The sequence below is a fragment of the Lycium ferocissimum genome, chromosome 4 (assembly GCF_029784015.1).
Source record: "Lycium ferocissimum isolate CSIRO_LF1 chromosome 4, AGI_CSIRO_Lferr_CH_V1, whole genome shotgun sequence".
NCBI classification, from domain to species: Eukaryota; Viridiplantae; Streptophyta; class Magnoliopsida; order Solanales; family Solanaceae; genus Lycium; species Lycium ferocissimum.
Genome location: NC_081345.1, coordinates 19,506,234 through 19,530,697, shown reverse-complemented (window position 1 = coordinate 19,530,697; position 24,464 = coordinate 19,506,234). Strand labels below are relative to the sequence as shown.

The 24,464-nt window shown below is 36.2% G+C and overlaps 1 long non-coding RNA gene across 1 annotated transcript; it reads right to left on the bottom strand.

The window, feature by feature from the left end:
* Positions 1–316: 316 nt before the first annotated feature.
* On the bottom strand, positions 317–1,260 carry LOC132054430 (uncharacterized). Its single transcript, XR_009414297.1, has 2 exons — positions 966–1,260; positions 317–628 (listed from the first exon to the last, which is right to left on the bottom strand). It is a non-coding gene; the product is annotated as an uncharacterized LOC132054430 (long non-coding RNA).
* Positions 1,261–24,464: the final 23,204 nt, after the last annotated feature.

Genomic DNA, 24,464 nt, shown 5'->3' with positions numbered 1-24,464 from the left:
TTTATATTGTAGCTACAGTGTGTTCTTTTGTGGCAAACAGTTTAAGCTATTTGCCATGAAAATACAAATTTGGTGGCTATTTTTATAGTTTAGTCTCGTGGAAATAATAATGTATTTAGCAATGAGTTCAAGTATTTGCCACAAATATATTTGTATGTAACTAAAGAATCCATTATTTTTGTCATGAAATATATAAAATTATAGATAATTTTTTTCTACATTTGCTACGAAAAGTAAGAATGCGTAGTCCTGTTTTTGGCAATTATATGTATAGTTAGCTACGAATTCAAAATTTTCATCCCTACATATTGAAGAATACGCCACAAGCATTGTTAATTTTGTATTCCATAATAGGTTTCAAGTTACACATAGTTACATATCTAAAATTTCAAACATTCATAATACATCATTTGTCTATGACACAATTACAATAGTAATATCTTGCTTGAGACTTGTGGATTACACTGGGTATGTTGTTGTTGTTGTTGTCATCTTGCTTGAGACTCAAAGTCAGCACGATCTTTTCATTTCTCTCCTCCCACGCAGCCTCCAACCGCATCTTAGTTTGATCAATATCCGCCCTCTAATTTGTCACTGTTGCTGCGGCTCTAATAATTCCATAATCTGCCTGTTAATTTTGATAAAGTAAATTAACGTCATAAACATAAACGAATGATTATATAAGTATATTGAATCATATATTATGAGAAATACACTGATTAACTTCTCATGAAAAATCTTCATAGTAATTTTAAAAGGGATAGCAAAGCTCCAAAATTTTCATAATAGATTTGAATCTTTACACCAAAAGTTTCTTCTAACAAATCTCTATTAAGAAACAAACATAATTCTAGATCAATAACGGTGACGCATACAAATATTAACATGAACAACAAAATGCCTAATAAATAACAAGAGAGTTCATTCGACTCAATAAATCCAATATGAAATAGAAAAGTCAATACCATCTCCGGAATCACATTTCAAAAGCAATTAATGGCGTCAAAAGCTCTTGTTGATATAGATCTAATAAAAGAGGACATCACTTTTGCCCCTCCATTGTGTGATAAAAAGAATCAATTAGCCATTTATCCAACTGCATTGCATAAAAAACAAAGAACCCCTTATAAACTTTTGATGGAGTAATAAATATTTGTGTTGGTGAAATTGAAAAAGAGTACAGGAAACCGTGGATTGGTGTGGCGGCTAGAGGGAAAAGATGAGGACTGGGTTTTAGATTAGACAAAGGGAACAGGGACCGTGCTTGCTTAGATTCTTGATAACTAGGTCTAGAAGTATCAAGTTATTAAAATAGCATTAAGCCAATAATTGATAACTTTTATTTATTTAAATTGGATATAATAGTAATCAATAAATAAATACAAGAACATAGTTATTTAAATCTAACATAGTTAAATATTCAAATTTAATAAATATTATTAGATATTTCTTTAAATTGTATTTAAAAATTAATTCTTCATTTAATACGAGTTATGATATACTAGTTAGTGCATAAATCATATATATTATTAAAATTTTAAAATATAATTCTCAATAATTTAGGTATTGTAAAATGTCTAAATATAGTCACAAACGAGAAGAGATCCCTATACTATATACGAATCATACTAAGTAAGCGTTTGGCCGGAGATTTCAAATGAAGTAGTGTTGGTCATACTTTTTGCAAATAATATTTGAAATAATGTTCATGCTTGAATGTACTTAAATACAACTTCAAAAGTGAAAAGTGGGTTGGAAAATATGCTATAAGTTGTTTTCCAAATTCGGAATACAACTACAAGTTGGATTTGAATTTTTTATGGCCAAACATTGACTTTAAATAAAGTAAAAAATTATTACTCCGGAAAAAAGTGAACGCCAAATGGGTTTGTCATAACTCATATGCTCCTATTTTAATTACATCAAATTATTTATTATATTTATAATAATTATTAAGTTTTTTTTATGACAAGCAAACCCACCACTACCACTATCCTTCGGGTCCGCATTAGTTATTTAATATTGCAATAAGATCATAAAATCAATAATGCATATTATTTAAACTTAATATAATTAGTGATCAATGTAGTTAGATACAATCATACAAGCACATAGATATTTAAATGTGATATAATTAGATATTCAAAATTAATTAATAAAATTACATAATTATTCATTATATTGAATCTTACAAGTAATACTTTATTAATTATAAATTATTATATAATAGTTTGTTTTGATGTACAATCGTACGTATATCAACAATATTCTTAGTTTATTGAAAAAAAAAATTTAATAGTATGAATAACCAAATTGTTAAAAATATAATATTAGTTTACTACAAATTTATTAAGTTGGACTTTAATATGAATTATGATATACTAGTTAGTATTGTTATGCACTTCTATATCAATCATATATATCATTGAAATTTTAAAATATAATTCTTAATTATTTAGGTATTATAAAATGTCCAAATATAGTCATAAAAGAGACAAGATGACGTATTGCATGTGAATCATATTAAATTTTTAGTGTACGATAATCAATAAGTTATTAACATAGTACAAGACTATATATCATAACACTTTTATTGTTTAGATTAAATAAATATAATATGTTATACTATGCTATTGATACAAGATTATAGTCGTTTAAATTCTATATATTTAGTTATTCATTCATTAATTAGATAAAACTAATTTTTTTAATTATAATCTTGATTTTATCAGTACTGATGTTAACTCAGCTGATGATAATATTGTAGATATAGAATCAGAACCTAAAACCGATGATTATAGCTATTAAGTCAAGTATTGCGACGACTTTTAGTACTCGAAGCAAAAGTATTTATTTAGATATAATATGTTACTTTGAATATTTTTTTGTGGCTAAAAGATTACTATTGCCAGAACGAGTTTTAACTCGCGGCAAAAAATAACAATTAGCTACAAAGTTTTGTTATAACAAAAAGTTTGTGGCTATATCATTTAACTATTGCCATAATTTCTTATAACTAGCAGCAAAAATACGTATTTAGCTACAACATGTTGTTCTAAATAATTTATTGTGGCTTAAAGATAAACTATTGCTATAGTAAGTTTTAACTCGTGGCAAAAATTAATAATTGACTACGATGTTTTATTATAACAAAAAGTTTGTGGCTCTATCATTTAACTATTGCCATAATTTCATATAACTTGAAGCAAAAAATACTTATTTAGCTACAATATTTAGTTTAAAATATTTTTTGTGGCTAAAAGGTTATCACAAGTTACTCTACGGTAAGTTTCAACTCGTGGCAAAAAAAATTAATAATTAGTTACGAAATTTTATAAAAGCTAAAACTTTGTGGCTATATCATTTAACTATTGCCACAATTTTTTATAACTTGAAGAAAAAATACTCATTTAGCTACGACATGTTGTTTCAAATAATTTATCGTGGCTAAAAGGTGAACTATTGCTACAGTAAGTTTCAACTCGTGGCAAAACTTAATAATTAGCTATGAAATTTCACTGTAGCCAAAAGGTTGTAGCTATTTAGGTAATTATTGCCACGATTCTTAGCAATTATAGCTAAAATGAGGAATTAGCTTTGCCAATATGATTTTCGTGGCTAATAAATCTTACGAATTTGTAGATAGCTACGGAATTCAAATTTTTGGGGCTATTACTGGGTACTACCCATGACTTTTAAATTCATAGCTAAGAGTTCGTAGCTATAAATGCCTTATGTTGTAGTGAGGCTTGACCGCTGATGCGGTTAGGTGGCCGCTGGGGCGGTCACGGTACCGCTGATGCGGTTAGGTGGCCGCTGGGGCGGTCACGGTACCGCTGTTGCGGGTGACGGGCAGTTAAATCCATTAAATGAGTCTTAAATGAGTCTTAGACCCTTATTATTTCATATCTTGATATTGGAGCTTGGGAAAGCTGTTCTTGGAGACAAATTGAAGGAATTCTTGGAGGTAAAACTTTGTCTAATCCTTTACTCCTCTTTAATCACAACCATTTTAGATTTTCCCCTTCCTTTTTCAATCTTTTAGAAATGGAATTTGAAGGAGGGTTTTGGAAGACTTTACCCTAAGATTATACTTGATAAATTGATGATGTTAATGTTAAAATGTGATGAATCTAAGCTTAGTAAGCCCATATCTTCCACTTTAAACTTTGAATTTCGGATTTGGAGAATTAGGGTTCATACCCAATTTGGGGGTTTTTACTTGGATCAGAAATTAGTCAAGTTCTTGAGCTAATGCAACAATTAATGGTTGGGTTATGATTCCTAGTACTTAATTTGGTATTTTGCCCGCAAATTTTCCGTTTTGCCCTTGTGGGCCCGTTTTTTCAATTTCTAGGGTTAAAATGGACCTAATTGATAGTATACCAATATTAGTATCATTCTTCATGATTTCTAATTTAGAATTCGATTATGCATAGACTACTTTGTTTCTGAGCTTCAGAGGAAGGGCAAGGCAATAAAGTGACTTGTTGGTGTTGCGGTTCAACAGTCCAGGTAGGTTATGGCTTACCTCTAGTGAGACTATGCATAGCAAACCACATATTTAGAATATAATGTCGGAGATAGCATGCGAACCTTTGGGTATGAAGTTGGGTTGGATATTGCCTTAGGTTGGGCCCTGATATGTATTGGGACTAGCCACCCCGTTATGTGCGTTTATTGTTCCATTTTGATGGTTGATGCTGCGAGTAGTGGTAAATATCAGAATCTGTGTTACTATCTTGACTGAGATATGGTTGACATACCATTGTTAGTGTTTGCATTGTAATACATTGTTGACGTACCCATTGTTGGTACTAATAATATTGATATATTGTTGGCATACCCTTGATGGTATTGTGATATGATACATTGATGGCGTACCCCTTCGTGGTACTTGTGATATTGAACTTGATTGTTGATACTTGATGTACGCATTGCACGCATTCTCACACATTCATGATACATGGCCGACAGGGGCGGATCCACCCTTTAGGGTGGGGGGTGGCATGGCACCCCCTAAATTGATACATTTTTTATATACCTATATTGCAATTTTGCTTAAACTAGATTAAATATTTGATCCTACCACCCCCAGTCGCAAATTAGACAAAGGTTCCATGGCTGATAGACACAAGTTCAAATCTATCTTGAACATTTTTCGACTCCCGTTTTTCTTTCTGCTTTTTTGTTCCTTTGTACTAGTCATTTCCCTTTTCGTCTCTCTTAATTTTCTATTTATCTTTTTATTATTTATATTTTCTTTCCTGTATTTTATTATTTTATTTGTGATCTCTACCGAGAACACACAAAATAGAAACTTCAAAATCTCTTAATTTAAGCATTTCTCTTAATCTCAAATCTGTGAGTCTCAATAAGAATTTTGGATTGAGATCAAAATTCAACTTTTTTATAATTTCTTTTGTTGGTTACTCGCTCCGTCCATGTTTACTTGTCTATATTTGACTTGGGACACTCTTAATAAGCAATAAATAAAATGAGAAATGAATTGGAGTACTTAATAATAAGGGTAAAATAGGTATAAAATGATAAATTATGTCTTGGGTTTTCAAACTATACAATTTACAAGTAAAAGTGGACATCTATTTTAGTATAGTGGATAAATAAAAATGGACGGAGGGAGTGTATTATAAAAATTCGTGCTTTTCTATAATTGTTAAATTCAATTTAAATCAATTTACTACTTAAATTATGATGGAAGTTTCATAATCATTGCTTAGAAAAAACATAAAATTTATGATTTATTTTTTAGAACTTATAGTTTATCTAATTCTACATTTACTTATGGGGTGTAATTTACCTATTGAGGAGTTTTGTATAATTTTTCTTATTTTGATTGGTGTAATTTTCTTATTAAAGATGGTATTTTACTTGTGCAAGTTCATTTTTTAATATACATAAAAGATGTAAGTTCCTTAGTAAAAATGTTGATTTTACTTCTATTGTTAATGGGTGTGATTCCTTGTTTAAGCTGCTAATAAGGGTCGTTTCTTGATTTTAGAGATGTAATTTTCATATTTACAAATAAAAAAGGCCTATTAAGTTGATCCGAAAACTCAAAAGAGATGGACCCGATCCAAATACGCGTTTCTAACAAGATGTACATCGAAGAAAATTGTGGCACCCGCCACCTTCAAATCCTAGATCAGCCTCTGATGGCCGATACCCGATGATGATCCGGTATCGTTGATGAGTGAAACTGATATTTGATAAACTCCTTATTTGAGTGATTGTAAAAGGCCGATGTCTGAAGATCCATTCCGGAATCGTTAATTGTATAAAACTGATGTCTGATAAACTCTTTTACTTGAGTGATTGTGAGAAGGCCGATGTCCGAGGTTCAATTCCGGAATCGTTGACATATGCATTGCATACATTCCCTCGTATTCATGATACATGGCCGATAGCCGATAATTATCCGGTATCGTTGATTGAGCGACTCTTTTACTTGAGTGATTGTGAGAAGGCTGATGATCGATGATCTATTCCGGCATCGTTGTTGCATGGCCGATTCCGATGTTATTCCGGAATCATTGTTAGTGCATGGGCTCCGCGGGTCCCCCAGTGGTGCGGCGAGACTCCCCTTTGAGCAATTAGCCGGTCCCGTCCGTCCGTTGGGCAAAGATCCCGGACGGGTGGCACTTAGACTTCGTGAGTCATGTACCGGGTTGTGCTACCGAGACGTCGATATTTCCATCCGGAATACATGTGTACACCTCATTTGCATGGCATTACATCTCATCCATTCCATTATTGCATTGCATTGCATTGGCTTGATTTCGATTCGTGATGATTGATTATGATGATTGGATTGGATATATATATTTCAGACTTGGTGTACTTGGGTTTAGAGGCTTTACGTAGGCGATGACGAACACTTGGTTGTGATCTTATTATCTTATACTTGTTGGATTCCTTGCTATCTACTTATTTTACGACTTGTGTTAGCTATGCTTGGTCGACGATGATGCCTACCAAGATCGTTGTTTGTACCGACCTCGCACTTGTCGCATTCTTTTTTATGAATGCAGAGTAGCAGGTCGGATCTACTTCTCTGACTCGTGGCTGATCGACTCTTCAGCTTCCACTTAAGTTTTCCAGGGTGAGCATGGTGTCCGCTGACCTCGAAGACTCTTATATTACCTATGTCTTGTTTTCCATTCAGAGACATGATTTAAGACTACTTATGTATTATTATTTAGACCTTTAGTATTCGGATTTAGATGCTCTTGTATGACCAAAGCCGTATATCAAAGTGGATTTCATTTACTTCCGCACTTGTCAACGTTATATTATATTGTGAGACTTACGTTATTTTACAATCTTCCGATATTTTTTACTATCATGAATGTTGAGCTAAGGGTTCGCCTACCGAGGTGGGAAAAGTAGGTGCCCGCATGACCTAGGCTAAAATGGGTCGTGACAGATGATGAGGATATCCCTATGCCACCGGTCTAAAAAATGGTTACCACGACTATGATAAGAAACGAGTTCGAGCCCGAAAAAGGTCTGGGAAGGAACTTACAGGGAATTAGAAAACCAGTAACTATCGAAAATGGGAAATATCGATTTGGGGTTAGATACAAGTCGTGTGAGGCAGAAGAAGAAGAAGAAGAAGTAGAACATGGACCAAAAGGTCCTGTTAAAATGAGAAAGCCATTTTCTGATCTATATTAGTCCTTCACCGCATGCCCATTGAGTCACAATGGCGAGGATCCAGAAGAGGGTTTAAGGACGCTATTTTGGGAAGAGAAATGCACAGCCATCATTGAAGAATGCTTTGAAGCACTGGAGTTTCATCATGCTGAGCCAGGAGAAATGTCAAGTGGATGGACTTCTACCCCGTTATTCATCTTACGGTAGAAAGAATGCCCACTTTCAGAAAAATGGCGAAAGTCTGGTTTGAGGCCTGACTTACCGCCTTTTCATGCTTTTACACTTCCTTATTATGTGTTGTTTAATAATGGAAATGGCTCGATGTTCCATTTCGAGTCGGGACTACGATTGTATCACTTTTTAAAATTTCAATGAAAACGCCTCAAAGTTTGCAATAAGACAAAATTATTTTACTTCACCTATATATATATATATATATATATATATATATATATATATATATATATATATATACATAATTGAGATTGATTTTATATGATTGATAATTGTGTTACTTTGCTTTAACGATAATAACACAGAAGCCATAAATAATGTCATGACATGTTACGAAACAATTAAGAACGATGACGAACAAAGCAAAGATCAAGAAGAAGAGATACACTGAACCAGAAGGGTTGATAGACATCGAAGAGGAATATGAAAATAGACCAACACCAAACTTAAAGGAAATGGAGGTAGTTAATCTAGGAAACAAGGAAATGGTTCGAGAAACCAGGATAAGTGTACATTTGACAGAACCTGAGAAAGAAAGGTATCGAAAGTACGCCGGGAAGAGTATGAAGATGTTTTCTTTGGGTCATACGCTGATATGCGGGTTTGAGTACGACATTGTCGCTCGTAGGTTGCCCCGATTCTAGAGAGTTGCCCGGAGTAAAAGCGTAAAATCGAGCCGGCCTAAGCCCGATGTCAGCATCAGAATCAAAGAAGAATTCAAGAAATAGATTCAGTCGGGAGTTATGAAAGTGACACCCTACCCGACATGGTTAGCAAACATAGTTTTGGTATCAAAGAAGGATGGAAAAATTAGGATATGTGTGAAATATCGTGATCTTAACCGCGCTAGTCCAAAGGATAATTTCCCACTCCCTAACATTCACATACTTATTGACAATTGCGCCAAACATGAGGTGCAGTCTTTTTTGGACTGTTACGCGGGTTATCATCAGATACTGATGGATGAAGAATGCTCAGAAAATGGCCTTCATCATACCATGGGGAGTATATCACTACCGGGTAATGTCTTTTGGGCTCAAGAATGTCGGTGCTACTTACATGAGGGCGATGACCGACATTTTTCATGATATGATGCATAGAGAGATCGAGATGTATGTGGACGACATCGTCATCAAGTCCCGAGTGGGTGATGGTCATCTTGAGCATTTGAGAAAATTCTTCGACAGACTCTGCAAATACGATTTAAAGCTGAATCCTGCTAAATGCGCATATGGAGTGCCTGCCGAGAAGTTGCTAAGATTCATAGTCAGTCGTCGTGGTATTGAGTTAGATCTGATGAAGATCAAAGCAATTCAAGAACTCCCACCACCGACAACAAAGAAAGAGGTCATGAGTTTCGTAGGAAGATTGAATTCCATTGGACTCTTCATTGCCCAGTCCACAGTAATTGTAGAACCAATTCTCAAACTTCTCAAGAAAGATGCTCCAACCAAATAGACAGAGAATTGTCAGAAAGCTTTTGACACAATCAAAAGATGCTTGTCCAATCCACCCGTTCTGGTCCCGCCAAGATCAGGGAGCCCTTTACTGCTATATATGTAAGTGTCGAAAAATGCTTTTGGGTGCATGTTGGCGCAAAATAATGAAACAGGCAAAAAAAAAGCCATCTATTATATCAGTAAGAAGTTCACACCCTGTGAATCCAGATATTCCTTGGTGGAAAAGACATGTGTGCTCTAACCTGGGTGTCTCAGAAGTTAAGACATTATATGGCTGCATACACGACTCATTTGATCTCAAGAATGGACCCCCCAGGTACATCTTTCGCCAACCTATGCCGATAGGGAAGGTGGCCAAATGGAAAATGCTATTGAGTGAGTTCGACATCCAATACGTCGCACGAGAAAAGCGAAGGGGCAAGCATTAGCAGATTTACTAGCAGGAAGCCCGGTGGATGACAACCCCGTACCTCTGTGGACTTACTTCCCGGATGAAGAAGTGATGACAATTGAGGTTGAAGAATATAAAGATAAATTAGGCTGGAAAGTATACTTTGATGGAGCGGTCAACTTTAAAGGATCAAGAATCGGAGCCGTTTTGGTTTCGGACTCAGGGCAATATTATCCAATGGCCTCAAGTTGAATTTTAGCTGCACCAACAATATGGCTGAATACGAAGCTTGCATCATGGGTCTTCGTTTAGCCCTTAACATGGATGTACGGAATCTTTAGGTTGGCGACTCGAATTTGTTAATTCATCAGGTTCGAGGAGAATGGGCCACAAAAAATGAGAAGATCGTACCATATGTTGGACTTGTACAAAGATTGGCGGATCGATTTCAAGAAATCAAGTTCGAGCATATACCAAGAACCCAAAATGAGTTTGTTGATGCATTGGCAACGATAGCATCCATGATTCAACATACAGACAGTAAGTACATCGATCCTGTCAAAATTGAAATCAAGGATCAACCAACCCATTGTGCTTTTGTAGAAGCAAAGATTGATGGGAAACCCTGGTACGTCGATATCAAAATGTACTTGGAAAAAGGAGAATATCCTGAGGGAATCACCACCAATCAAAAGAAGACTATCAGGAAGTTAGCGAATGGTTTCTTCCTCAATAAGAATGTTCTGTACAAAAGAACCCCGGATCTGGGATTGCTTAGATGTGTTGACTCCGTCGAAGCCACAAGATTGATTGAAGAAGTGCATATTGGAACCTGCGGGCCTCACATGAATGGGTTCGTGCTAGCGAAAATCTTAAGAACAGGTTATTACTGGATGACCATGGAGAACGATTATAGCAAATTCGTCCAGAAATGCCACAAGTGTCAAATTCGTGGAGACTTGATAAAGGTCCCTCTAACAAAATTGAATGCTATGACGTCGCCTTGGCTATTCGCCGCTTGGGGTATGGATGTCATAGGGCCAATTGAGCCAGCAGCGTCAAACAAACACCACTTTATTTGGTCGCCATAGACTACTTCACCAAGTGGGTGGAGCATCTTATGCATCAGCGACGAAGAAAGTAGTCGCAGATTTTGTGGACAACAACACCATATGCCGGTTTGGCATCCCAGAATCAATCATAACAGACAATGGAGCTAACCTGAACAGCCACCTGATGAAAGAAATATGCGCTCAATTCCAAATCACCCACCAAAATTCGACTGCATATCGGCCACAAATAAAAGGAGTTGTAGAAGCCGCCAACAAAAACATCAAGAAAATGCTCAGGAAGATGATTGATAACTACAAAGACTGGCATGAACAATTGCCATATACATTACTGGGATATCGCATGACTGCCAGAACTTCAACCGGAGCCACTCCATATTTGTTATTTTCGGCACTGAAGCAGTGATACCAGCTGAAGTAGAAATCCTTCACTTCAAATCATACAAGAAGCTGAGTTGGACGATACGGAATAGATCCGCAAGAGGTATGAACAACTGGCTTTGATAGTTGAAAAGCAAATGATTGCCGTTTGCCATGGTCAGCTGTACTAACAAAGAATGGCACGTGCTTTCGACAAGCATGTAAGAAGCAGACTTTTCCAAATAGGGCAGTTGGTGCTCAAACGGATATTCCCAAATCAAGAAGAATACAAAGAAAAGTTTGCACTACACTGGCAAGGGCCCTATGCGGTGCGTAAGGTATTATCAGGAGGAGCAGTGGTCCTCGTTGAAATGGACGGTCGAGAGTGGCCAAGAGCAACAAATTCAAACGCCATCAAGAGATATTACGTTTGAAGAAGAAGAAGATTTGAGAGATTTATAGCTCCTATAGTTTATGTTGCTTTTATTTGCATTTCCTTTACTTGTAATTTTGCATTTTTTTAGGGGAAAAAAAAAAACCCAAAATTATGTACGAACTACTCGGGGACCTGATTCCCTGTACTTATAAGGGGATACGTAGGCGCTTTTCCAAGCTCGGTCACTTTAACCCGGGGACATCCGATAAAATTGGGACAAAGAAAGAAAGCAAGAAGAGAGGAATATAGTAGGCATTCGGCCATGGCTCTCAAAATTGAGCCATGGGAAAGTGACTTAGAAAAATTATTTTCTTCCACTTTTCCTACCTAATGGAAGGCCCTCTACAACATGGAGTAAGTGTTGAAGCAAGAACAAGGCTTTTTGGTGTCATGTACCAATCCTAAACCAAGTGGGAAGTTGAAGAGAAAGATTTTAGCGGATTTGGAACTTGAATTTGGAGTCGCATAAGAAAAGTTATAGAAGATGTTCCGGCGAAGTTGGCGAGCTCCATATGTGTTCTTGAGTCGGAGCTTGCATGCTAGGAGTTCTCGGATTGATGTTAGAGACTTTGCGGACGAGTCGTGGGTATAGAGTGTCGGCTTTGTAGGTGCGATATGTTATTATGTTTCATGTCACGGGCCCCATATGATGGCTTGAGTTTTACTTATGAAAAAAAAATTGAGAGCGTAATATATATTTTATTCTTAATTATTTCAAGAGTTTATATATGTAATAAGAGTCGGCGGGTTCGCTCGGCTCCAGATATGAGGTCGGGTGCCCATCACACCCTAGTAAGGTCTCATTAGGGATACGTAAGCGCTCTTTGAGTTCGGTCTCACCAACAAATTCTGATATATTTACCTCGAACTACGTTTTGACCTGATTCCCGAAACGGGATCTCGAACTACGTTTCGACCTAATTCCCGAAACGGGATATGTAGGCGCTCTTCCGAGCTCAGTCGTTCCAAATAAAATTTCCAATAAACCCTAGGAAAACCCAGAGATACTTTAGCAAGAGAAAGATAAAGGTAATCCCACATGGGAACTGGGGCTGAATTTTTTAGAGGACCTAAAAAATTCTTTCAATATATCAGTTCAAAGGGACAAACTAATTAGAACTTCTACACTGAGTCAGCATTTTTAGAAGGATCCCAAAAACTCCTTCGACTCCGTAAAATCTAGAATCAACAAGTACACTCTTACACTGGGGCAGAATTTTTGAGAGGGTCTCAAAAATTCCTTCGACATAGTAAATTTGAGTTAGTACAGAAACATGTATAAACTGGGGCAAAATTGTCGAAAGGGATTCAAAATTTTAAGTAAGAGTCAAGATCAAGACGAAGAAGAAATGATAGAAGATCTTGTTCGAAGTAACCAATGTCATGACATTAAAAGGCTGTGTATAAAATATACCATTTTCAAAATTACCATTACTACAGATGTATCGCTTACAAATATATATGTTTTCAAAATCATCGCCAAAAAATCCCCTCTTTGCGAAAAATAAAAGATTTTCCAAAAATTGTGCATTCTTTCCTGTCGAAGTATGAACGGAAGAAGTCCATATGCATGAAGAGCGGTCGACCACATAGGGAACTGAGAAATTTTTTGTGGATGCAGGAACAAACATGCATGGATGTTTTACACTAACTTGTTTTCTAAAGATGTTTGAAACAAGGACAACAATAACAATAACGACAAAGAAAATGAAGAAGAAATTTCAAGAAAAAAATGACAAAGAAGAGCATACAAAAATGGTAACGAAATCCTCCCTAAGTAAAATTGCTTTACGCTAACAAGTTTGTTCGTTTTGCAGAGCATAAAGATTTTTATAAAAGAAAATTTAAGACTACTAAAAGATATAATCACGATTTACCGAAGTCTGATCTCCACTAAATAGTATTGTATCAAGGTATTGAGACCCCGGCCTAGACGTTACATGGCTTGCCTTGATACATTGACTGATTAGACGACTTAAATTTGGTAAGAACAGTTCTCACCTGAATCAGGTGACATAATTCTGACATCAAATTTTAGATCATCGACATGGAATGTCGGCAAAGATGGATTAATTCTGGCCCAAAGGGTGGTTACAGTTTTCATCCTGACCATCCATGATTTGAAAACAAAGAGTTGATATCGGCATTGTAGTGTCGTATTCACAACGCAAGAGTCTAGTCCTTTTGGAAGGTGTGAACCCTGTCGACGAGCGGGTATTCTTCCCCGGAGTCAAAAAAGGAGCGTGTCAGTCTTGCCACTGAGGTAAGCTTCATTCCTCAAAATGACGATTTGGGCGATACGACCTCGTGCCGAAGGGGTTGTAGTCGTCGTCCATATATAGCCAAAAATAGGTAGCGTAATTCCGAGGTTGATGTCCACAATCGTTGAAATACGAATATGATTCCTACATCAAGATTTGCGGTCGCTACTGCAGTTTATCTTAAGTTAATGTAATTCTGGTTCAGGGATAGCAGTTGTCATGAGAAAAGGCCCTGCACTTAAGTATGCAGTTGTTAACTTGAATATTTTGACTAAATGTTGTAATTCTGGATACAGAGGTTAGTAGTCATCATGAAAGGAATATGATACTGCACTCTAGTGTGCAGTCTTCATTTGGGTATTTTTGACTATAAGTGATGTAGTCCCGAACTGGTATAACGCAGACTTTGTATGAGGATAACGATGCAGTCGACACCAGATTCGCGACAGTCACCGCAGTATGCGAAAATGGTGTGATCCCAAATTTTCAGAGGTAGCGGATGTCATAAGAAACAAAAATGATCCCGCACTTGAAAACATGGTCTTCATTAATAGCATCCTGCTTGCAAAAACAAAAATCGGACTGGGGTGTGAAGGTATCTCAAGAATGCGGTATAGCTCGACCCGAATCCCAACGGAAGTTATCATTGAAAAAATGAAAACATCTGAAAATGACGAGAAAAGAACCAACTGAGGTATCGGGATTATTATCCAAAGTAGTCAAAATTATTTCTAAAAAATATATATACACACAAAAGCACACACTTACTAGAAAAGAAGAAAGAAGACGGATAAGTGTTCGTCAGGAGTCGGACAAATGACGGGAGTTGACAAAGTTAACCCTTTAAAAGAAATGGCGAAAATGCCGCATAGGTATGGCATTTACGATAAAGATAAAAATTTCAAATCACTAGCACGTAGGACTCAGCATTTGGAGATGGCTAAAAGCTATCAAGATGGGAGCAAAAGAGCCAGACTCGGGATGTGCGGAGCAAACGTAGAACTCTTCTTGGGCAACCGATCAAAAATCATGTACGAGAGTCAAGCTTTCTACACCAGGATTGAAACATCACTTCAAGCAACTAAACTCTAAAAATCCTTCAAAAACCGTTTCCGGTCGGATTTTTACCGGAAATAGTCAAAGGGATTCCCACATAAGGGGATATTCCTTTTCGGGCTATCGAGTTGAACTACAATTGGCCTGATTCCCAAAGCCAGGGATATGTAGGCTACTCAAATTTCGAGGATCGGCCATATTCCTATGATTATCTCGGGACATCTCGAGATCATTTCAAAAATTCCTTATTTTTTAGTCCTCTTAGAGTCAGAACTATAAACGGCCTGAATTTTCATATGACCTGAGATATGTAGGAAGCTCAAAGATTAGAGTCCGGCCATACTTTCAAAATTTTGCACAAAAAGAAAGCTGAAGTTTCTATTATTCAGTCAAAATTCGTAGTTCAAAAATGGCCTTGCCATCCTAGAACTCCGAAGGGGCAGTTGTTAACACCTAATTTTCACCTCATAAGATGCGTATTTTAATTTTTAAATTTTCCGAGCCAAAGACGGAGTAAGGATGCACCCTTTAAAAATTAAAATTTCAAAAATTCTGAAAAAATTGCAAACTGAAGTTTAATTATTATTTCCTTAAAAAAAAACTAACAATTACAAGAAATACGAGTTATTTACTTTCATCCCGCTCCGTCTAGTCCGAGAAAATTGTTAATTTACACGACGTATGAATTATGGCTCATTTTTTACCGCAATTTTTCATATTTAAAATAATGCCCAGAACTATGTCAATATTAGGCTTGTTTTAAAGCTAATATTTTGAATTTGCGCGTGTTAAATTTTAATTAGCCTAAATAATTATTTTACTTAGTAATACACGAATTTATAATATTTAGTTTTTAATTGATTTAAATTAGGGAGGGGGTTTGGTTTGTTATTTTAAAAAATAAAGGGGTTAATGTTTAAAAAAGGAAGGGGTGGGAAGTTGATAAAACAAACCTTAACCCCCCCCCCCCCCCCCCCCCCACCATTTTCATTTTTCACTCACCCGACTCTCCTGTCTCTCTTCAGGTGATTTTAGGGTTAGGTTTTGACCGCCATTCAAGGTGGTTTCACGATGGATTTGTGGTTGTTTTGACTGAAATTGAGAGGGCTTTTATGCCCTTTCACCTGTTCTTGTCTATTCCAGGTTCAATTACGTTTAATTTTTTATAAAATTGTGCCAATTCAATGGATGTTGCTCAGGATTGCCCATGAGTGTGGTTGCCATGGGCGGGACCTTGAGTCCCTTGCCAACTTGTGCACCACACGCTGCCACATGGGTACCCTAGGGTAATTTTCATGTGGCATCGTTGGGGGTGGGATACGAATTTGGGGATTTTATCCTTTTGGTACAATTTTGATTCAATTGTACCGTTGGGATTGTACAATCTGCGTGATTCACGCTGGCACTTGTACTATTCTCGTATTATCTGATTTTTTGTGGATTTTATTCTAAATTTTAGGGTACAATTAGTTGGAATTTCGTTTGTCCTATCTGAATTTATTTTGAAATTGGAATAAGGTACGAATTTTGGGGAATTTGGGGGGAAAAATAGTGGCCAGGTGTCCTTCTATTTTTGTCCTAGGATTCCTATAGATTTTATGCTATAAATAGCAAGTTTGAGAACAAGTTATAGGTCCAAAATTTTTACTCTCTAAAAAACAAAGGTTGATATACATATAGCTTACACAATTTATATATTACAACAAAAAAATAGATATACAAATACAATATAGAGATATAGAAGAAAAATATAAAAGAAAGGTAATTTGAGGATTAGTGAAGGGTCTTATTGCTTGAAGTGATTCAATCCCCTTTTGATCTTTAGGTTGCCCCAACAAAAGGTAATATCTCATTTTAATCTATTTCATTTTCCAGTAATGATTACATGCTATTTATATTACTTGTTAGTTTAAAAAATGACTACATTCTAAGTTGATTTTGTTTTAGTTGATTAAGTGTAATATTCTGTGCCTTCGTTGTTATTTGAGTTTGAAAATGAAGTTAAGAAATTTTAGGATTAAACAGTGTTAAGCAATTCTAAGATGAGTTAAGTTAATAAAAAATGAAGGAAAGGGTAGTTTGAGATAGGAATCTGGACATTAAGTTAGTAAAATTGATAATCTTGGTCCAAGTTAGTCACTTATGATAGTTTTTTACAAGAACCTTGAGTTGTTTAGAAATCTGCCTTAGTCTAAAACCTTGTACCTTTTTAACTTTGTTTGGCATTTTAAAACTATAAGTTAAATTAGGAAAACTGTTTGAATAGTTTGAAAGGTAGATATGTTAAGTTTAAAATGCTTCTAAGATTAGGAATATGCCTTTTTTGAACCTGTTTTAGTCTTAAGTATTAAAAATATCCTTCATTACTGAGTAGATGTTAACTTGCTTAAGTAAGTTTGGTCCATTTAAGAATATGTGATTGTTTGAAGTATTGGAACTGTTTTAAATGAGTAAGTTAGTTCTTAAAGTAGATTATGAAACCTTGTTTTAAATTTTAAATGAAGTTCTTGAAAGTTGAGTGTCTTGTATAAGTTTGAATTTGAAAAACAGAGCTTGTAATTCATTTTAACTACTAAAACTGTTAAAACTTGATACTTAGTGAAGTTATAAGGCCATAAGCTTGATTGTAATTTGTAAAGTTTCCAGTTTTTGTCAAAAAATGATTTTAAAGAGGTACAAGTTATTTTGGAATGTAATCTATAGATTTTAAGATTTCAAAACTGTATAAGTGTAGGTTAGAGTCTAAAATGAAAGTTAGATGTCTTTGATGATTCTTAACTTTGCCTAAGTAGCTTAATAAGAGCATAAGTTTATCTTATGTGTGGTTTGTGGAATTTTTGAGATCCTGAAATTGACTAAGTCTAAAAATTGAAACCTGTATTGCTAAACTATAGTCTTATAAGTCTATGCAGTCTTATATGTTGTCACGACCCAATTTCACCAAGTCATGAGGGCACCTACCTTTTCCACCTCGGTAGGCGAACCCTTAACCTAACATTTCATAAACACATGAATAGATAATAAATAAGCAGAAGAAAATAGAATAACAGAAGTCTCACGATAATAATATAAGGAAGCGGAAATAAGAGAAATACACCCCAGTATCTGGTCTGGTCATACAAGAGCAACTAACTAACTACTACAAGTCTGAATTATAACGATACATCAATAGTCTCAATATGTCTCAGAATATCAAGTAAGACATAAATAAAGAGGAGTCTCCGGGTAGCGAAGCGTCCACGTGCTCACCCCAACAAGACTCGTATCAGCAACCTCGAACTTTCAGCCACGAGGGGTAGACGTCGATCCCACCTGATACTCTGCATTCATAAAAGAATGCAGCAAGTGCAGGTCAGTACAAACAACAAGTACTGGTAGGTATCATAGGCCGACTAAGACTAGCTAACGTATATAAAGACAACAAAGCAAGATAAACACATAAACCAACAAGTACAAGTCAACAATAAGCCATATCCACGGTACAAGTCATCACCTATGTTGTAGCATCTAAACCCAACTGTGTTAAGTCTCAGTAAAGCAATCCGAACCAGTGCATCACAGTAGTATCACAATAATCAACAGAAATCGAGATACAATGCACAGCAATAATGTATATAGGATGAATGCAATCCATATGCAGCTTTGTACAACATGTCCCGGACGGAATGACTCCACGTCTCGGCTATCATGACCCATGGGGGGCCCGCAAATTCCATGTATCACTCGCTCCGGTATATGACCTCGGATCACGAACACAATCTCACGATCCCGACAAAGACCCATATTGCTATACATTCGTTCAAATCAAAATCAAATACATTTGTTCGAATCAAAATCAACTAAGTAAAAGAGGGAAAACGGGCCCACAAGGGCAAAATCAAAATTTTATTAAAAAATCATTTCACCCGTAACCTAAGGGTCATATATCCAAAAAATTAGTCAATTTCATCCATAAATGGACTCTCAAATCATTTCTCAAGACTAGAGCTTAAAATTTTCCTTTACCCCAAAATCTTATCTTTGGATTGAAATCTTACTTTTCACAACTCAAATACCATGAATTTGAAGGTATTCATATAACCCAATACCCCTTTTATTCCATTGCATAAAAACAATGTGCCAAAATGAAATGACAACATGATAATCATAAGAGAATTTCATTTTTCATCAAACAATAAAAGAATGAATAAAGCTTAAACACCAAATAGTTCTCCAAGGTAAGAACAAAATCACCAGCACGTCAATTACTCCTCCAAAACAAATGAAACCATGCTAACATATTGGAGTAAATGTTTACTACAAAACCATTTGCTTCCGTATACAAAGATAAATGAAGCTACAACTACCTAAACTACATCTACTGTAATTTTCAATTAGAAAAATGAAGAAACCAACCATACACCCATCTTATCATTTTGCCCTAATATTAGCTCATCATTACACCATGATTGACCCACTTATTTTTGTCTCCTAGCCCATAAATACCAAACACCAACTGAGGTAAAAGTCCATTAGGCTAAAGATTGAATTCCACCCATCAATGTTATGTAATAATGTCAAGTGCTCTATCCAAACCAAGTAATAATAATTCTATAAAAAAATACATAAGTACCTTAACTGAAGATAAATGGTACTTTCCAATTTGCAATTTGACGGTGTAAGCTCGAAATGACTCCATTCGTTTAACCCCCAACGAAATGCCCCATTGTCTCCTCCGTGGTTTTTTTTTTTAAATTAGTTCCTGGAAATGCACTTTTTTATTCCCCTTCTTGAACAAGGTAATAAATCTTAAGCAACTTGACTCCTCCAATTTATTACCGTAAAGTTTCACTCTCTAGAGTTAAAATTCTCCCCATATCAAATATAAGACCTAAAGTACTTATCCCAATACAAGGCCACCTTTATGTGAGGGATGGGCTGGACCCATTTGCTTACTATTAAAATATAACCCAAAGCCACTTATTCCCAATTCTCAATTTGCTATATGAAATTGGTCCGCTTAGTCAAATACTTTAATCACCAACTTATACCTTATACGTGCGCAAATAATATTTCTATAAATAAACTATTCACACATATTATATAAATATATTCTAAAAATTACACGTCAATTATATAAACGTACCATCTATCCCCGCAAGTCAAGAGTATCATTTCCAAGCTATGGGAAGGGTATTTTGGGGAAAATACCGCAAAATGCCAAAACGACTAAACGGGTCGTTACATGAGATACGAATTAAACAATCGTTCGTCCTCGAATGAAGAAAGAGAGTATGAAAGCAGACGGTAACCAGGGAAACATTACCATAACAACACGGAAACCTCCACGGCACGAGGTACGCCACAATCACTGTCCTCTCACCTTATCAGCCAAACTTCCTCTAACTTAGCAAAAAGACCCAAATTTTCATATTTCCCACACTCGAAATTTCTTTCACCGATGATCCCCATATAAGAACTGCTTGAAATTATCTAATTCGACATAACCATACCTCTAAACACGATCGATCGGTCCCACAAATGTTCCTCAAAATAACACAACCCTTTAGAAATAGACACAATCATAGCCCACTCTGAACCGGTATAAAATTATGATTCTACTAACTTTTCTTTCACCCATATAAAGCCGTTATTCGAACCACAATTTCTTTGAAACACATAAACACAAGCCCGAAACCATGACTTACTCTTGCCAGAACAAAATTCTTGCTTTATCGGAGCAACTCTAAGCTTTTCCATCAAATTGATCTTACTCATAGGCGACTTCGCTAGTTTCAAGTCTTTTTAGACCTTCAAATCACAATTAAAAAAAAAAACCACTGAATACCTCACCGAGCCAAGTTCATAGGAAACCATCTGACCACTCTAAAGACCTCTCGCAACCATGGTACATCCCCAAATCATTACCAAGTACCGACATAAACCATTACATTTGTCCGAGTAACTGCTCTCGGTAAATTACTATTAAGTCCACTCACAAATCTGATAAAGCTCGGTAAAACCTGTCATACCTCAAATCTGAGCTGAAACTCATTGAATTCGTGAGGGCGATTTGCTAGGAAACCCATAAGTCCTTCTAGAAATATGAACACAGTCCATCAAGTTCTAATTAAACAATACTGACCCGGAATGAATTCACATCACCTGAATACCATCAATAGCCACTCGAACTGACTCCAAATTTTTGTAACCAATCATAGTCCCACCACGCATCTGTGGGGGCCAATTCGAATCCATTCCTCATGCATAATCAATCATGTTTGTCACCCTCGACTCCAAAAGCTGAGTCCTATCCAAGCTGTCAATTGAGTACCGAAGAACTCTACCTTGTGAATGCAACCTTTGAGTTTCTCAACCCTTACCCAATACGCAAATCTGATACACCCCAAACTTTTCGACGCAAAAACCTGTAGCCTCAATAATAACCCTTTAACCATCGAACCTCCCATTGTAATACCTCAATACGCCCATAACATTTCCGAAAGCATCAAATCTCGCAACCTCTTGCGCTAACCTAGCACAACTATTTTCGAGTCCTTAATATCCAAAAGTATTCACCCAATATATCCAGTCAATATTACTCGTAACATAAAACACTTACCAGGAATACGATCCCATCTCGACAATATAAATCTAGCCCTCACACAATAGGAATTTTCACAAAATCCTTTCTCTCAAAATCACACTAATTCATCCACTAAAGAGTTTTATAAAACCTTCCAACAGTGTACCACACAAGCCACTTCCTATAAACCTTAACATGTCGGTTGCCTGAAATTCTTCTCACTAGTCGCTGATCATAATCCTCACGGGACTTCATCATATCACATATCCCATTCCTGTAGATTTCCTTCTTTGAGCGTACTCAACAATCACACTCATCTAAAACATGTAGGACAACATCACTACTATCGACACTGACCCAAGTAATCCCGAAGATGTATATCATTCTTTTCGATTCTCGATCAACTATGCCTTTTCTTAACTCTTTAATTTCTTAATTTCTATCAGATCACAATCACTGACAACGTCTAATCATCACTCAAACCCGTTCAATAGTCTATCGTATAACCACAAGTCTCGCACACTAGCTGAATCACCCTAGAAATAATAGTATGCCACACACTCTATATATTATAGCTTTCCCTTAACTCACTCAACTCTAAACTAAAAACTCTCTAAATTCAGCATATCACATCGTCAGTCTTACGAATATCCTCATGTATCCCACTGAAGCGTCCTTGCCCGAATTGTCTTTCTCAATTCCCGAAATGTTATCCCGAACTTAACTCAGTTAGTGCATCATTGATCTACCATTTCAAGTATACTTGTTTACTAATCCCTTACTCAAAATCATTAACGTTATTAGTCCTCGAAGAATCACCACTTACCTAAATTATTGAATCCGAACACCTCTAACCACTCGCACGACTATCCCTTTTTTTCAATCACATAAGCTGAGTAAACACCACTAGCAGAGGGATCTAGTCAAAAATTTACATAATAAATACAAGGCCCCCAACCTTATTCCAACATTAGGTGTAACACCTGATTAACCCTCCTGAGTACTAAACTTTTAAACTGGCCCAACACTGATAATCGTCCCATTAGTCAATCACTGGCCCTATTATCTCACGACACAATTGAAAATTCCAACTCATCCTTAAACTCTCAAGCCCACTCTACACTGAACAATCGCAACCAAGCTCTCACATCACTAATTCTTGTTTCAACGATTTCCTTTCTGCCCTTAACCTCGAAGACACCAATCAACCTCATCGGTCACACCTTTTACTGAAGGTTATAATATAATGCCCCCGCAATCCAAACATGACTCAAGTACCCATTTACCTCACCTCAAGTCTTACGAACCTTGATCCTCTGAACCAGATAGCAAGATGCCTCATTGTAATCCTTCAGTTCTCGTATTTCATTTCAGATCACTTTTATCACTATCAACTAACAAACACTCAAATCCACTCGATCCTCTAAGCTAATCATCCACCTAAGCCAAACGAACCACAAAATAATACCAATATTTCTCCTCAAATCTAAGTGAAACCACCAATAACTCCTCAAGTCATTAACTCATCACATTCGCCTATAATTGAAGTAATTTCTATCAGTCGATTACTAGCTCCTCAGAAGTCTACAACCCAGTCAAATTTACTAATCAAATGATATACCCATAGCATTCACTTAATAACAGAGTAGTCTTTTAACATCAACGAGCTTATATCAAGAATGACTTTTAGTACCATATCCCCGAGATATCACGTGAACCTGTAAGTACGACCGTTACCAAACCATGCCTAATTATTTCCACAAGATTCAATACTCCATAATAACCATAGCTCAGACAATCACTTCTATCGGTACCATTCTGTCATGCCGAACCCCCTTACCTTTCACAATCAAATGCGATATTTGCCCTCTCATCAATTGCAACCTTATCTTGACAACCATGTCAGAAACTAATTTTTCCTTTCTAATATCACGAAAGTAGTCATATCCAAGATATCCTAAGAAACCTTACTTCGCTACACACTTTCCACAAAGGTCTTCCCCATTTCTCAAGAAATCCCCCATGATAAATGAGTCTAATTGCGACTCCACACAACAACCAAGTCTAATCGCGACTCAACACAATCGAATCGTTAAGCCATAGCTAGAAACTAAACTAGATCACGCGTCCGAATCAGAATAACACATCTTGTACCATACCACTACACGTCAGAGATCAACCATTCGCATAAAAATTTAAAGACGGATTTCCATCTTTCGAGGATGAATAAGATAAAACAGTTCATATACCAATTGAAATTGACTAGCTACTAATTTGAATGAAGTCGCATGAGAGAATGAAAGAATTGAAAGTTTCCTAAATGTCTTATAGCCTCTCGAATAACACATCTCATCCACCATACCATTATAGACCGGGTAACCTAATGCTCATACCAACTCACGACCCAATTTCACTACGAAGAATTTCTCACATCGGTAGGCGAACCCTTAACCTAACATTTCATAAACACGGGAATAGATAATAAATAAGCGAAAGAAAATAGAATAACGAAAGTCTCACGATAATAATATAAGGAAGCGGAAACAAGAGAAATACACCCCAGTATCTAGTCTGGTCATACAAAAGCAACTAACAAACTACTACAAGTTTGAATGATAACGTTACATCAATAGTCTCAATATGTCTCAGAATATCAAGTAAGACATAAATAAAGAAGAGTCTCCGACGAGAGAATGAAAGAAGATTGAAAGTTTCCTAAATGTTTTATAAAAGAATCACAGAGTGCGAGTCAAGTACAAACAACAAGTACTGGTAGATATCATAGGCCGATTAAGACTAGCTAACGTATATAAAGACAACAAAGCAAGATAAATACATAAACCAACAAGTACAAGTCAAAATAAGCCATATCCACGGTACAAGTCATCACTTATGTTTTAGCATCTAAACCCAACCGGCCAACCTAGATAGCATTCGAACCGATACACAACTTA